Here is a 14,130-nt window from a genome sequence, read left to right on the forward strand (position 1 = left end):
ATTTCCCCCTTATAATAATATATTTTCTCTAATTTTAATATCAGGTGTATCCAGATTAAGTAGAATGATTTTCAAGTATTTCTTTTTCTATTGTCTATAAGATTTGGCATGATCTGGTTTTTTGAAATTATCTGTTACTTTCATTTATAAATATTAGTTGTCTATTTTTTGAGACTTTGGAAAAAACAAAATAAGAAGTCAACTGATCAAAGTATTCTATAATAGACATACTCCAATCTGACAATGGGAATGTTACTTTCTTTGCATTATTACTATTATTATTGCTTAACATTTTGTTGCAGCAATTGTCTGATTTATTTTCTGAATGTATTTATCTTCATTTGTTCTTTATGAGGTTTTTGTTCTCAGTCCTTTTGTTAAATATTGTTATTGTCATTAAGCTTAGCCTTTTTAATTCTATAAAGGCAAAAGTGGAGACTAATATACACATGTATAAGTAAGAAAAATTAATAAAAAAAATAAAAGAAGACTACTATTTCCCACTGCAAAGATTGCTGTAGGAATCGAGAAAGATAATGCATATGAAAGCATTTTGAAAACCGCAGAGCACTCGAGAAATGTCAGTTTAGATTATAAAATTATAAACTACATAAAGGATTCACCATCTTTGAATCTTGTAATGAAGTTATAACAAAATTTAATCAGCATGTTTCAGTCAATAATATCACACAAAAGTAGATTCCAGAGTCAGTTCATATGTCAGGATATAGCTATTAATCTAAACTAAAATAAATATTCTTGGTGAACAAAAACTACCTATCTTCATTAACAGTGATGGTGGTGATGACTAAGATAAATCTAACTTACTTACATTTCAATAGCACTTTAAATTTTCAACATTATTTTACCTTCTTTTCTTCATTTAGCATAATTTAGTACCTTGGGAAATAGATTATATTTATTTTTTCCCATCAAAGTCAATGTACTATTCCTTTTTTTTTTTTTATTAAGTCATTTGTACATAGACCATAAATACATTTTTGCCATTATGGGATTCAATGTGTTGATTATTTGCACAAATTTGTGGGCTTACATCCCACTAAACAACATAGCCTTCAACTCAATTACCCAATTACAGGATTAAGACATTTGTGTTCTACACCTGATAGATCCAACTTGTACTTGCAATATACTCCATGGGTGTGGCCCCCTACCAACCCTCCCTCTATCAACCCACCCCCTCCCTACCCCTTTTCCTCCCCTTCCCTCCTTCATCCTAATCTATAGTTGTGTTTCATTTTTCATATGCACATGTGAGTGATTGTAAATTGGTTTCACAGTAGTACTGAGTACATTGGATATGCAAGTTTTAGCAATTAAATATTGTAGATGGCAAAGCTTTAGTTTATCATGAAGGTCACAAAACAATAAATACAGAACATTTATTCAAATTTTGTTTTAAATCCCTTCCTTTTTCCTACCTTGAAGACTAACACCTCAAAACATCACACAATATGTATACATGAATTGATAGTGAATGTTGACTATGAAAGCCAATTTACACATCCATATGTAGCTCTTTATGATTATTATGAAAAAACTGTTCCTGCCAGTATAATAAATATTCAATCATGGATTTAATCATTTCATACTAAGTCTGGCACTTTCAGATGATCTTTATGCACTTACACCTTAAAATGTCTAATTGGATTTATGTTGGCAGATACTTGATAATAGAAATTATGGTGATTAATCTTACAATAAGCAAGTAATTTTTAATATTACTAGATATTATGACTTGTTACTAAATCTAAATGTTATATTCATACTTAATATTTGTAAATGTTAAAATATCACTAAATGTGATATAGCCCACTATGATTTACAGATGTTTTGGGATGATGGAAATCTTTTATTGGTCTCCATCACATGCTGAATCATTTATTCTACCAACGTAATGTTTTATAGGGTTCATAAAAACATTTTAATTGGATTAGTACCACTAGTAACATTGAATTCATCAAAGTATCAGAGTCAGCCCAGAGAAGAGGGTCTGAAGAATAAATCAGACTACTGGAGAATGTGAGTAAAAAATGTATTAGAATAAGTGTACAAATAACAGAACAATAACAGCAAAGTATGAAATTCAATATATGAGTGTATGTTACATGCATTTATATGGTGATAGATTTGATCTCCATATAAGCCTGTGGCATTTCTGAAACAGTTTACTGAAGCCAATTCCTCATTGCCAATAACATTCCACAGAAATAACCCCTTTCACATTTATATAAGTCAGAGAGGCTTATTTTATGAGAATACATAATAAGACAAAATAAAATGTTACCTAAAATGGAAAAAAAACTATGATCTGATTTTAGTAGTGTGTTAATGAGCAGTGGCAGACTAATTCTTTTATCATGGCTTAAAATTAAACAGATAGAAGCGTAGATGTTGACTTATCAACATCCTTATTTGACTTTTTATACATATGCAATATTATTTTTAAGCTCATCTGTATTCATGTGAATTGGATTGCAATTTAAAGTCTGGAAGGGTTGATTTCATTAAATATTTTTTGCCTTAATCAAAAAGCCTGTACACACATGAATATTTCAAAACAAGTATCCATTTATTTTAGGATTTTAAACATTGCATTATTACGTATAATGGCAAGGGACATCTACAAATAGCGTCTATCGTAAAACTTGGTGATCAGGTTTAATGGACAAGCTGAACTTAGTAGGAACCAAAGGTTTAAAGAAGCCTATTTATTTTTTTCGCAACTACTTGTATTCATGTTACTATGAACCACATGCTTTGTTCCTGAAAAAAATCTTGGGAAGACCCATAGCTCTGGTAGACATTTTATGTATTGAAATTTACAGGCCAGTCTAAATACTTTTATTTCTTCTAGTTGGGTTTGATAGGTTTGGAAATAGCAATGGTAGAGAAAGAGGGAAAGGTGTGCATAGTCTCTTTTTTCCAGAATCATACTTTGAGTTCCTTTTTCCCCACATCTCATAGTTAGAGAAAAGAAATGAAGAACTTAAAGCACACAGCGGATCTTATTTATTGGCGTAGTTGCCATTGGTGTTGGTGCCTCGTACCCTGGGCAGCTTTTGTGAGTTCTCGTGGGCAACAGCTTCCCCTTTCTGAAACAGCCAGGTCCCTTTCTCCTAGAGTCTAATCGGAGGGTCTAGAATTTGTCTTTAGAATGTGTGAACACCTACAACATTGTTCTCAGAGTTGAGGCCTCCTTAAAAATTCTAGTTCACATCTCTCCTATATGTAATTTAGCATCTTTCCTATATGTAATTTCTTATTTGAAGCAACTGTATTGGGGGGGACCAAATAAAGCAGTGCATTTTAAGCAAAAGTTTATAGAGCTCATTCTTGCAAAGGGATAATTCAAGTCAAGATGGCACAGCATTATGATTTGATATATTGCTACTAATCAAACACATAACAATGTATCTAATGTAGTACAGGAATAAAAGAATTCAAAAGAAAAATCTGGGCTCAAGAACAGGATGAAATCTCTGTGAACAAAAACCAGATAATATATGCAAATCATCAAGTGATGCTATGCAGTTAAGTCCACAATTTAAAGGGGACAGGCAGCCAGGACTTCACCCTCTGTGAAAATTGGGGAACAAAAATGTCTTCCCTGTGGTTTGTGGGACTGGTGACACCCAGGCTCTTTGCTTGAAATCAGAGATTGGGATAAAACTCCTTTTTTTGAGTGAGAAGTTGAATAAGAGAAATAAACAACAAAACACAATACCTACAGCTGAAGCTGTTTGAAGAATTAACCTTATCAAAGAATCCAGGCTTATGTACAGATAGTTTTCAATCAGAAGTTCAACCAAGCCATCCAAGATCTCTGCTACCTGGATTATGGGATGCCAACCTCAAGGTGGGCAGAGGGCTAAGTAATCCAGACAACAGCAACGATGCTGACAGGAGGTTGGTGAGAAAGGGAGGAAAGCCCTGTAACTCAGCTGTTTGCTCAGAGTAATCCTATAAACCTAAATACTTTAATAGCATAGTAAAAAGGTAAAAAAGACAAGTTGCAACCTCAAAACTGGAACTTCAATACACTTCCGTTTGAATTTATATTATACAAGAACCTAACAAAGACCTAAGTATGCTTAACAATGATGTCCGTTTAAAAGAGTATATAGTAGAGATACAAAGAAAAATAGGTTGATAGAAAATAAATTCAGTAGAATCTCCATAGTTGATCACCTCCCTACATTATCTACCTCCTTATGTTGACCCAACTTTCAGACTGGTTATGCACCATATGTACATATCAGTATAGTAGGCCAAGTTCTTTATGTTGACCACTTCTGTATATTGACAAGTTTGTTATAGTCCATTGGGTAGTCAAGTTACAGAGATTCTACTGTAATTAGAACAATTAGAATTTAATACTACAGTCATTAAAATAGAAACTTCAATAAGTGGGAAATATTCTAGATCAGACACTGATTAGAGAGAGATGTAGTGAACTAATTTTCAGCAATGCATCTAGTTTTATAGGCGAATTTCATCAAATCTTCAGAGAACACACAACTTCTATTTATAACAAAATACTTCACAGATTTAAAAAAGAATGCCATTAAATTTACTTTAAAGTTAATAAAATTTTGATAATGAGAACAAGAAAAGGAGCACAACAAAAAAATTATAGCCCAATCTCATTTATGATCACAGATGAAATATCTTACGACAAATAGCAGTAGTCATATTCAGAAATACATTAATCTGTTTTTAAAACATTAAAATTAATATATTAGAAACAAAGGATTACCATGGGAACAAAAAGCTATTTCCCAGTTAGATAATCTAATTTTACCATTTACAAATTAGCATATTATACAAAGTTAATCTCATATGAGCATGACAATAGAAGGGTGATTAAACATTCATTAATGGAGTAAAATCTTTTCTCCCAAGAATCCAAAGCAATGTCACTAAATTTCATCTTTTATTGCGTCTCCTCCATATGTTCTCCCTATTCTTTTTTGCTTTATTTTTCTTCGTGGAATTTGGAAGCATGCAAATGTCCTATATATTGTACTTCATTTAATATCTGTCTTGCTACACTAAAACGTAGAGCCCAGGAAATTTGATCTGCTCATTGTTATAACTCTAGCATCTGCAAGTTCCCTCTTCCTGATCCAGGGCGGCCTTATAGGCGTATTTATATTTGCTGAGACAGTGCGATTCCAAGTGTCATCTGAGGGTGGCGCCTCTCAGCAAACTCTTGGTTACTCCTCTGAGACAAAGTAAATATACAAATTAAAAATTCAGATAATGTATAAAGTTTAAAATTAAACAAAACATTGGCATTTGAACCTTCACATTTTTATGCTATTTTTTATAGTAATTCACTTTTATTATATTTTCAAAAAATATTAGTCTATATAGATTAAAAATTTTCTTTCTAGAATTTCCTTTACTACAGGTAGTTTGAGAAGCACTATAATAGAGAAGGTGAAACATTATATTATTTTCTTTTTCTTGATTTTCCCAGCTATTTGTTTTCTTCTTTAGCAAACCTAGTACCTTTCAATTTGTTTTCTCTTATTAAAAGAAGTAACAGGAAGGGTGAGCGGAAGAAGTAACAGGTGATTAGGGTGAGGCAGCATCAGCACCCTGAGTCCCAACAAACCAAAATCCAACTCAATATACACGTCTTAAGTCAATCATGCCTAAGACATTTCCACTGATAGGATGGAAATAAGGCTACTGCTCTGCTGTAATCAATTAAATCACGTTTCTTTTTCGTACTTCCACGTTCATTCTATACAAGCTTTCCCTTGTACCCCTTCCCCAGTAGCTAGAGCTCCTGGATTCGTGAGTTAAGTATTTTAATGTACTTCAACTTAATTTCTAACAATCCAGTACATTATAACTGGATCTGTGAAAGCATGAATGAGAAAGCTTTCCAATCTTTTTTTGTTCCCCTTATTCGTATAAAAGTGTAAGAGGATATACAATTCATGAACTTTTATTTTTAAGATGTACGCAGTAAAATGTTGGCACAGGTAGCTTCATCATATGGCAGGACAAGGTCGATGCCACTATTAGAATTAGAAAAGAAAGCAGCAATAGTATTATGTGGAGAAAAACAATGAACTTACTTTAAAATGTTTTTGAAATGGGTGGCACCTGTGGCTCAAAGGAGTAGGGAGCCGGCCCCATTTGCCGAAGGTGGGGGATTCAAACCCAGCCTTAGCCAAAAATGGCAAAAAAAATAAAATAAAGTTAAAAAAAAATTTAAAAAGTACATAGTACTTTTAAAGTGGAAATTGGAGGGTAATTAATAAATAGTAATAAAGTATCTAAAAAGTTGATCACATGAAGCACAGCTAAAGAAAGTGGGGAAGTCTTCACATACAAAGATTTCAGGTATGGCAATATAGATGGTTTATATATGAAAATGCTTTTGATCAATATGGAAACAATTTTAGCCCATCACTCAAAATCAATTTCTAATAAATATAATAGTTTGCTTTGAAAAGTAGTGCATTCTCAGTAGATGGAATGTTCGAATATAATCAGCAAGACTCCATGCCTCTAGGTGAAAGATTAGACTAGATGATAGTTATAGTGCTTTTAAGTCTGAGCTATGATGATTCTATAAGCCCATGGGACTAACTGACCATGGATGAACTGGATGATGCTAAAAGTTGGTATCCCTTTGTTTTAAAGATCAGCATGGTGTTATATGATAACTACAATTTGGAATAAAGCAGAGAGAAGAGAAGAGAAGAGAAGTGAAGAGAAGGCAGCTGGCATTTATGAAGATCCACTCTAGCACTTGGGGCCATGGCTTTTCCAGCCTGTCTTCATTTGATGTCAAGCAATGCAGCATTCCTATTTCTAGTGGAGAACTCTGAGGCTTCAAGAAATTGAATTACTGGAGTGTCTACAGCTGGAAAATGCTAGCGCCAGAATTGAGTCTAGCCCACACCCACACCCTGTCTGACACACAAATTGGTTTTCCTTCCCCAAAGCAGGCAATGCTAAAACCCAAAATTTCCCCCAGATCCAAGAAAATTATATCTTTATTCCCAAATTATCTAAAAGTGAAGGACCTGACAACATTACTACCAAACCCATCCAATATTCAATGATATTTTCGGCCATAGTATAAATTGCAAAATGTTACTATAGCAACAGACACCTGTTTAAAATGTTCAGCCTTGTCTTCCCTTAAAAGGAGAATCGAATAGCTCCTTTAAATATGCTTCATGTGATTCTAAATTAAAATTTAAGTTTCCAACAAGGAGCACCTGAAGCTGAATTTGGCTGATATGAAGGCCACATTAAGGACAGTGGAGGTAAGGCAGCCTAGTGACAGCATAGCGTGTGAGGAGCCTTGGTGCGGGCCCATAATTGAATCAATCCTGCAATAAGGTGACAGCTGAGGGAAGATGTAGAATGGAGGAAAACATCTCAACTGTGCAGCACAGATACGTCATGTTTTGTAGAAAACATAACTTTAGGATCAGACTCAAAGAATTGAGACAATGACAGAGATTTGAATGATGCAAAAGCCCAAGGTCATATACTATAATAGAGGAATTCATTTTAAAATGCATTTGAAATATAAAATTCCAAAGTACCCCAACAGACGATCCATTTCTAACCATGAAGACCCAAAGTCTGGCAGAATCTTTCGATTCTTGAGTTCAACCACTATTAAGACTCAACATACCAACTTCTAAACATATCAGATCTATATGAAGTGACTTCCAATGATGCCTTTAGGAAATGCATTAGCTACATAGAAATGCCCGAGAACCAAAAAAGCACCTATAAAATGTATTAAATGAATAATTTCTTAGAAAAGAATTCCCAACAAATATCTTGTTTTTCAGATGTTTCTCTCCAAAACTGTAGGTTACTCTTCTCAATTACATAAAATCTATACTGCTGCCACTTAACTATCCTACTTTGTTTTTTGCTGGACTCTAGCTAAAGCCTACAAAATAATCACAGTGGATTACTTTGTCTTTAGTTAAAAGTAGAATTAATAGCATTAAAATATTCTTTAATAATTTTCTGCACCAAACTTTTTCGAAGAACACATAAATTGTCACTTTATCATCACTATTAAATTCTAGGAGCACAATTTAGTTCCATGTATTATAAACTGCTCCCCAAACAGAATCTGCTATATATTCGATGTCAATTTAAACATTAAAAGACAACTCAATTTTCCAGCTCTTTCCACATAGATCAAAAGCCAAAATTTCTGGGAAAGGTAAATTCCCTGATGTCTCTGACAAATAGAAACATAGAATCATAAAGAATTGAGGTAGAATGTTCTTGGAAGTACTTGGCTGTGTATATAACAAGTACACATACAAGCCCTTCTCTTTTCTTCAGATGATGCAAACTGAAAATGATACTTAGGCCTAAGCAAAAACTTCCCTAATGTTCTATAATTTTCCAATTCCTGAAAATTCATGCAAACATGTTTTTTGTCCTTCATCTTATACAAAATACACACTATCTGAAATGATGGGGACCACCAAGTAACATGTCAAGGAATGATATTTTGCAATTATTTTCCATAGAAATATAATACACCAATTATCTGTATACGACATGCCTTCGCCACAACACTAACTGCAAACACAAGCATCACAGTAGTTACAATGAGTGAGATACGTCTTCACAGCATTTATCCAGACCATTTTTAAAAAGTTATTTGATGAACTGAATTTATTCCTCCTCAATGCCTATCAATATCTGTATCAAATAGGAGAAAGCATATTTATCTTATAAAAGTTCTACCTGAGGCAATTTTTTCTTTCAACTTCAAATGAAATAACAAATAGTAATTACATAACAAAAAATTGGAATTGTTCAGGCAATAATTCATAAGGAAAAAATATTCTTGTACCTTCTTAGTAATTTTACTGGAGACACGAATTAACCATTTAATATATAATCACACTGATAGATGGAACAAGTTAGGCGATCATCTGTGGCTGTCACACAAAACCACAATGGATCTCTTTCTCCTAAAGTTAAAATGTTATGCACGAGATGAGTATGATAAAAGTAATTTGGGCCGGATGCGGTGACAGGCACCTGTAGTCCCAGCTACTTGGGAGGCTGAGACAGGAGGATCCCTAGAGTCCAGTTCTGGGCTGTGGTGCGCTATGCGATAGGGTGTCCACACTAAGTTCGGCATCAATGTGGTGACCTCCCAGGAGCGGAGGTCCACCAGGTTGCCTAAGGAGGGGTGAACCAGCTCCGGTAGGAAACAGAGCAGGTCAAAAGTAATTTGGATCATAGGTGACTAGAATCATGAATAAAACAAAAACAGTATATGAAGATTTTTGTTGTGGCTGCTTATTGCTTTTTGTTTCTATTTATTTGAGTTGAAAATCTCTAAAATATAAAAACTAGCTTCTGACTGCCAGATTGTTTAAAAATAACAGAAATTTGAGGAGATACATTACTGTTTAGCACCCAAAACAGTAGTCAAAAGCCCCATGTAGCTCCTGAACATTTGAAATGTGGAGAGTACAACTCAGAAACTGAATTTTACATTTTATATAATATGTCTGTTCCTGTTCCTTGGTTCTAGATCTCTGGTATTTCTAAGAGGATGTTGCCAAATACAGAGGGCATATACATAGCTGCAAGACTCTTCTCACTTAAAGACTTGATGAAGCAGACCCTCGTACCAGAATTCCAAATAACCCGAAGTGGCTCAGGGTAATTGTAGAGAAATACATCTCAGGCCAGAGATAGCCCAAAACGCAGTGGAAGCTCCAGATATTTGGGTGCTCTAAAAATAGCAGCCCCCCATCTCTTCTGTCCTCTCACAACACTAAATGAGGTTCTCCATGGTGTGCCTCAGGAGAAATTTCATGATCAACAAACTGGAACTGCCCCCCCCCTCCACCCACAGACCCGAGAGTGCCCCCCATCCTTAGAGAAACTCTTCATCTTCCACGCTGGAAGGGCATCACTGTCGCCATCTGGGCTCTATCAGTTCAATCCGGAAGCCTTTAGTAACTTCCTCATGGCTGATGAGGCAATAACTTTTGACCCTGGCCTTCCTTTTTTTTTTTTAAATTTTTTGCTTTGTAAACTATTATCTCTCTGCCAATGTTATCCACTCTTGAAGCACTGACTCTTAATTCTACATAGATACTGCCCTACTCTCAACTTCCGCTCCACTTCTCGCCAGTATTCTCATCCGGGGTTTCTAACAGTTCCACCTTTCACCCTGAATGTCTCATCACCAGTTCCAATTCAAGACATCGTAAAGTGAACTTTATCTTCCTCCAATAACAGCAGCAGCAACAACAACGGAAAATCCTTTCCTAGTCATTCCCTGTTTCACTAATGATTCCAGTCGCCCCAAATCAAACTCCAAACTGTCTTTGATTCACTCATCCATTATATGCTTAAAACTGGAGCATCAAAGTGGCTAAATGGAGACCTCAGACTCAAAAAACAGCAGAGCTGAACTTCACCCCTGGCTTCATCATGTACTGCCTATGTAACTTAGGTATATTGCCTAAATTTTCCAAACTTTATTCACCACAAAACAATTAATAATAATTAACATTTGTAGACATAATTCTATGTACTTTGTTTATATTAACACATTCAGCCTTTCCAACAACTCCATGAGATAGATACTGTCATTATTTATCTTCTATAGATGAGAAACAGAAAAACAGAGTTAAATTGCCAAAAGCCACAACAGTAAGTGGCAGAGATTCAAATCCAGACAGTCTGGCTCCAAGACCATAACCACGATAGACACTGTCTTCCTGAAAATAGTAATTAAATTCACAGCGTTGTTGTGAAAATAAAGTCTGTGAAATACCCTTCAATATTAGCTGCTATGATCATCATAAATTTCTACATCCCAAAAGTCAGAAGTCACCATTCCAATATATGATTTCCTACAGCATGAATCCTTGGCCCACATGAATTGTATAAAAACACTTGACAATTAATATCTTAGTATAGTGTGTAGGTTATGAACTGTTTAAAGCTAGAGATTGTGTATTAAACTGTCCTATGCTCGATAAATATTAGCAGAATTAATATATGTCAAGAACTTTTCAATTTATTATTGTGATTTATAGCCATTTCACAGTCTCTTAAAGAGACTTAAAGTCTTTCATTATCCTATAGCTTATCCTACATGCTGTAGGCCCCAAGGTTTAAACCTTGGGGTTACACTCACGGGGACCTAGATTTCACACAAGAAGTTTGTGTGAAATTCTCAGGAAAACAACACTAGGCTGAAATGTGTTTCCTATAATTTCCAAACAGAAATATTTTGTGAAAATCAATAAGGATGAGCAAAGCTTCTCCATAATCAGGACATTGCTTTTTATTTTAAAAGATACCAAAAAGACTATTAATGACACAAAGTTATCTCCAATATTAATGTTAAGGATGTAAATGAAAAAATAATGTGTACAATATGAACCAATTCATGTATGCAAAAATGTACATTTGCATAGAAAAACGTATATAAGGTTGTGCACCAAAAAATTTGTATTCAAAATAGGAACTATGAATAATTTCTCTATTTCTTATATCTGCATAAGATACGTGTGTGTGTATATATATGTTTGTTTGTTTGTTTTTTGTTGCCCTGGGTAGAGTGCTATGGCGTCACAGCTCACAGCAACCTCAAACTCTTGGGCTTAAGTGATACTCTTGCCTCAGCCTCCCAAGTAGCTGGGACTACGGGCATCTGCCACAATGCCTGGCTATTTTTTGGTTGCAGTTGTTACTTTTTTGTTTTGTTTAGCAGGCCCAGCCTGGGCTCCAACCTACCAGCCTCGGTGTATGTGGCTGGCATGCCACTGGGCTATGGGTACTGAGCCTGCATTTTATATTTTTATAGTAAACACTTATTATTTGTACAAGAAAATATTATTTAAGAATGTACTTAATGACGATATTTTTGTTAATCCTTGTTTTCGTCCTCAGTGCCATATAATTAACAAACTGCCTAGCAGTATTTTATATCAATAATCTGAAAAGAAAAGTACCTAAATTCTATTTCTCAAGCTAATCTTTTATTTTTCTTTTGGGCATCAACTGCACAGATTATTGATAATTTGGTTTTTTATTTTGGATGGGTACATACAATTAAGTTTCACTGTTTACATTTGTTCGGTGAAGTCCAAGTTGCAGCTGAGTCCTTCACCCAGGAGAAGTGCCAAATGTCCCTACACTGTATCTGATAGGCGAGAGGTGATCCCCCCACCCCTTCTTGAATTTAAATGTTTTTCTCTCACGTGGGCATGTAGTTGTTTATCTACTAGTTTCCCATCAGTATTGAGTACCTGGGATGCCTGCTTTTCCACTCTTATGACACTGTACCTAGGAGGATGTTCTCCAAATCCTTCTAAATAAATACTAAAGAAAAAAGTCTCCATTTTTCTTTATGGTTGAATAGTATTCCACGGTATACATGTATCACAAATCCATCCACATAATTCACCACATAAATAGAAGGAAAACGAAGACCATATAATCCTTTCAACAGATCCATAAAAAGCATTCAATAAAATTCAACATCCTTTTCTGATAAGAACACTTAAGCAATCAGTTGTAGATGGGACATTTCTTAAACTGATAGAAGCCATCTATGACAAACCACACCTATGACAGCCAATATCACACTGAACAGAGGAAAACAGAAAGCATCTCCACTCAGGTTATCAATAATTTAAATGAATGCTACACTTCTAAGATGATATTTGTTCAATTTTTAGTTAGCTATATGCCTTTATTGCACAACTAATTTTCATCCAGTCCCTGGAATTGTTACAAGTTTGGCTATACACATGTGGATTTTTTGCACCATAGATCCAGAATACGGAATATTCTAAGAGCAAGTTTAGTCATTTTGTTTTATATGGATCCTTTTACAGAACAAATTTGGCTTTGCCTTGGAGGAAAAATAAACTTTAAGGTGGCATGCAGCAATTAAGAAAACAAATGACATGTTGTCTATATACCAGTATTGCAAAAAGTCTTACTCCATAAAAAGTATAAAAAATATAATAAACTTTCCTACAATAAATACGGTCATTAAACCATTGCTCGCTAGCATAGTAAAGCAGCAATCCAGTTATACAGTGTTCCCACATAAAATCAAACCGGCCTGTTTGCTGAAGTGAAGTAATGCTGATGTTTTGGGTTTTACCTAGAGTACCAACGAAACATGAATCATTTAGGCAAGAGAAGTTGATGGTAAAAATCTGCCTGGGCCTTGGTAAAGCGAACCTTTGTGAATAGAAACAAAGGAGAATCTACTGAAATGTAGGCAATCTGGAAAAATAAGCCAGACAAGCAACACATGTAGAAACAAATTTGTATGAGGAAAAATAGATATGCAGAGAAAACAAATTTAAATGAGACGGTCAAGCATGGGTTAACTCAGTTGTCTTTCCATGGCGTCATGCTAAGAGGTTGCAATTCTTGCTACCAACTTCTTTATTGATACTCTTTATGATTTAGGGGGAAGGCTTGTTCCACCTAAGGTGAAGTGCATCCTAGGATTGTCAAAACTAAGGCTGCCAAAGAGAAGTAGGCCTTTCAATTAACACGACCCCAAATTCCTATCTGAGAAAATCTACAAATGGTGGATTGATATAGCCTTTGTTATCTTTTTTTCTCAAATAAACTCATGGACTAAGAGTCCAGTATGGAAGCCAACACAAGGTTTTCAATACTTTGCCCACATTTACGGACATAAGCAGTGGGCAATAAAGAAAGAGTTGACACAGAGTTGAGAGACATGGTGTTGAGACTCTACGGTGTCTCTTAGGAACTTTGTGAGTTGATGGTCACAGTCTCCGCTTTGGTAGGAAATTTTAAAAACAGCAGTTTGTAATAGCTATTTTGATGGGGGTAAATGTGAAAGTTTTTTGAGTTTTTAGTAAGCTTTAAATGCCCATGTAGGATAGTTAGTGAGATCAGCACTAATTCTGTGCCTCTGATAGTATCAGGGAAGGAAGGAGTGACCATGTAGCATAGAGACATGTGTCTCAACTTTTGAACATATTTGTACTTTGTTCCTAAAGTTCACTTTTGTGCTTCCATACGCCACATAATTAGAGCATGTATAGAACAGTGTTTGGTTGA

Source organism: Otolemur garnettii, unplaced genomic scaffold (genome assembly GCF_000181295.1).
Source record: "Otolemur garnettii isolate 467f Iridium unplaced genomic scaffold, OtoGar3 scaffold00009, whole genome shotgun sequence".
NCBI classification, from domain to species: Eukaryota; Metazoa; Chordata; class Mammalia; order Primates; family Galagidae; genus Otolemur; species Otolemur garnettii.